This window comes from Temnothorax americanus, unplaced genomic scaffold, assembly GCF_048541705.1.
Source record: "Temnothorax americanus isolate GAGA-0224 unplaced genomic scaffold, ASM4854170v1 Scaffold130, whole genome shotgun sequence".
Taxonomy (NCBI): Eukaryota; Metazoa; Arthropoda; class Insecta; order Hymenoptera; family Formicidae; genus Temnothorax; species Temnothorax americanus.
In genome coordinates, this window is record NW_027509265.1 from 185035 (window position 1) to 188374 (window position 3340).

Consider the following 3340-nt stretch of genomic DNA (forward strand, 5'->3'; position numbering starts at 1 on the left):
GCCCGCCGCGAGCTAGATCCGCGCTTCGAAGTCAGGTTATTTTAGCCTATTACGGAGATAGCGCGTACAAGATGTAAGCAAAGACGGCGCAATTTATCGTCAGTCGTATAGGCCTTTATGTATGTATAATCTCGAGTCTGGCGGCGAATTGCGCCGCTTTTGCCTATCTCCTATATCCGATTCGTAATTTTCTTTTTATAATTAAAAGATTAAGTTTCCGACCAAGTTTTGAAAAAAAGTCGTCTCAGAATTGTTTTTCAAAGGCCAAGTAATTGTTCTAATATTATTCTGTATATCATATATTTTTCATTTTTAATTTTTAATTCATCTTCTACATTCAATTGATAGAGTCGGAAACAATTATTACTCATTCGGAGCGGGCAGCCCTATATTGGACGATGCTAGGACGAACAAGTTTTCTTCGCATGTTCGCGGAAGATCTCGCGAAAGACGTCGTGGTAAACGCGGTGGACGCAATAGACGTGATAATACGCAAAGAAGTAAGAAACTATGCCTTACTTTCTCTCATATTGGCTGTCAAAAATTATTCATATTTTTTATTATACTGGAACTATATAAGTTATCTTTCACATAAGTTTTGATTCTTTTTTATATTAATATAAAAATCCTTATCTAACACCTATCTCTATTCTACGAAAGTATAAGGAAAAGTATTAGGAAATATTATAAAAAAGAAACGAATATTTAGCGAGACGTTTAATATTTCATTCTAACATAATTTGACACAAGGGGGCCTATTACATATATCTTTTTACGAGGTAAAAATGCGAACAGATTTACTTAGATTTCGATCAATGAAATCATAGATACTCTATAGTGAATTCTGACACTTTTCGCATTTTCACTTCGTGAAAAGATACGTAAAATAGGCTCCAAGATATTATATGAAATATCATATAGAACATTTATTTTCGATGATCTTATCTTTATACTTTTGTGTAAAATAATGAGATAAACTAATTGGTCTTAAAAAAAATTGATTTTAAAAAAGTATGCAATTGTACATTGCAACTTGTAAGTTTTTTTTAATTGCAATTATATTTTTTCTTTATATTAATCGATTTATTTATTTCTTATTTATTTAATCTTTTGTGCATAAAAATATAAAAATAAATGAGAAGTAAATATTTTACAAGATATTTCATGCTTCATTACATTATATCAGACTATATTACTACGTTTACGTTACTTTACGTTAGCGTTACTTTTGTAGTAATTTACGATAATTCACTCGTTTACGCGGAGTAAATTATCGTAAGTTACTACAAAATCTCATTTACGCGAAGGAATTATCGTAAGTTACTACAGAAGTAACGCTCGCGTAAACGTGTATTATACTTACATTGTTTTAACAGCTGCACCTGCCGATATCCTCACGCTGAATGCTGAACCTGCAATTGGAAGTAGACGTGGTCGTGGCAGGCCTCTTAATCGGCGCGGAAGACCCGCGAGATTAACGCCAAGCCGCCAAGAAGTTGTAGAAGGTAAAAAAAATAACATGTTTTTGTCATTTGCCGTTAATATATTTGTTATTTTGTGTAGAATTATACTAACATCTCATAAAATATAATAAGAAATTTGCCGTAACAAATATGATCATGTATAGTAAGCCGACATAATTGAAGCACGTTAATTTATTTGTCGTAATGATACTGATAATAATATACTTTACCAACTAGACTAAATATAATTTTTTCAGAATTCTATAAATTATCACGAAAAAATTGAATCAAAATTAATTTTAAACGTCAAATTATTCTTAAAAATACTACAATGATGAATGCGTAATTGCACTATTTTGTAATTATTTTTGATAAGCGTTTAGTTTTAAGTCTAAATAATTTAAATATACTGCTCTATACATGCGTACAAGTCAGTGTAGTTTGATCGATATTATCAATTATATTTTTTATGATGCTTGATTCGCGCGACGCGCGATACTGTTGTGTATATCAACAAAAAAGCTGATAAAAAAATAAGAACATTTATCACTATTTTAGATCAGACGAATACTGAACAACAAAATAGAGGAACGGATGAATTTACGGAGAATTCGAATGCATTAGAATCCGATGAGGACCAGAATGAAATAACATCGTATGTAAATGAAGGTGAGTGGACACTGCAAATCCAAGTGTGTTATTTAGTTAAAACTCTTCTTACACATTTCTTGCCGTTTTAAATCATGTCATTTAGCACAATTGAACGTATTAACTTTTAATTTAATGCGGTTAAACGTATTAAATAACGTGATTTAAAACGTCCAAAAATGTGTAAAAAGAACTTCAGTCAAATATGTCATTTTTAGACGTTTATTATGCGTGTAAAACTAACACACTTGTATTTGCAGTGTGCGTATATGTGTATGCACACAATTCCTATATTTTTGTATCTGTGGGGCTCGATTCTTGAATTCATTTGCAAGAGACGTATGCGCAAATGTTGATTTTAGAAAAGTTGCAAGTCGGTTGACTATCGCATAATTTTTAACCAATCAACTTGCAACGTTTCTATAAGAGCAGAATTTTCGCATACATTTCTCATGCGAATGAATTCAAGAATCGAGCCACTGATCAATTTTCTTATCAATTAGCTTATCAATTCTTATCAATAATATTTCTTTTTATTTATTTATTTTATTACTTTACAGATAACGAAAATGTTTTTCGCGTGCCGGACGATGATTTCAGTTTTATTACCAGCCAAGAAGACGAACAAATCAATGTACCTTTCTATCAGAGTTGGGCACATTTCATTCGAATAACGAATTAAGAATAAATTATTCGAATAAAATATCATTCAAATAAAATTTCATTCGTATGTGTCTCATTCGTAACATAGTCAACTACATTTTATTCGGATAAATCTTCATTCATAACGTGACGAATGATTTTTCATCCGAATAAATCTTTATTCATAAAATACGAATAAAACTTTATTCGAATAAATCTTTATTCGGAATTTACAAATAAATTTTTATTCGAATTAATGCTCAATCGTACGATACGAATAAAGTTTGATTCGAATAAATACCAGTATGTCTTATTTATGTCTCAAATGTTGGCGCTCGCGCCGCTCGCTTTCATCAATAACAATAACTATCGTACAAGCGTTTGACCGTGTAACGGTCACCATGATATATCCAGTATTACTGTTTTGGCTTCATTCGATCCAGAGTAGTGTTATTCTGTTGTCTGATGTGTGTGAATCGACGATCGACACACAAATTATAGTGAAGTAAAAATATTTTATTAATCGAAGGTAAGATATTTAAATTTGATTGTGGATCAAATCCCAGAGAATTAGGTTCAATTTGACG

At 31.2% G+C, this 3340-nt stretch overlaps 1 long non-coding RNA gene across 1 annotated transcript; it reads left to right on the plus strand.

The window, feature by feature from the left end:
* The first annotated feature begins 1381 nt into the window (after positions 1–1381).
* On the plus strand, positions 1382–2771 carry LOC143894188 (uncharacterized). Its single transcript, XR_013256014.1, has 3 exons — positions 1382–1505; positions 2027–2132; positions 2672–2771. It is a non-coding gene; the product is annotated as an uncharacterized LOC143894188 (long non-coding RNA).
* Positions 2772–3340: the final 569 nt, after the last annotated feature.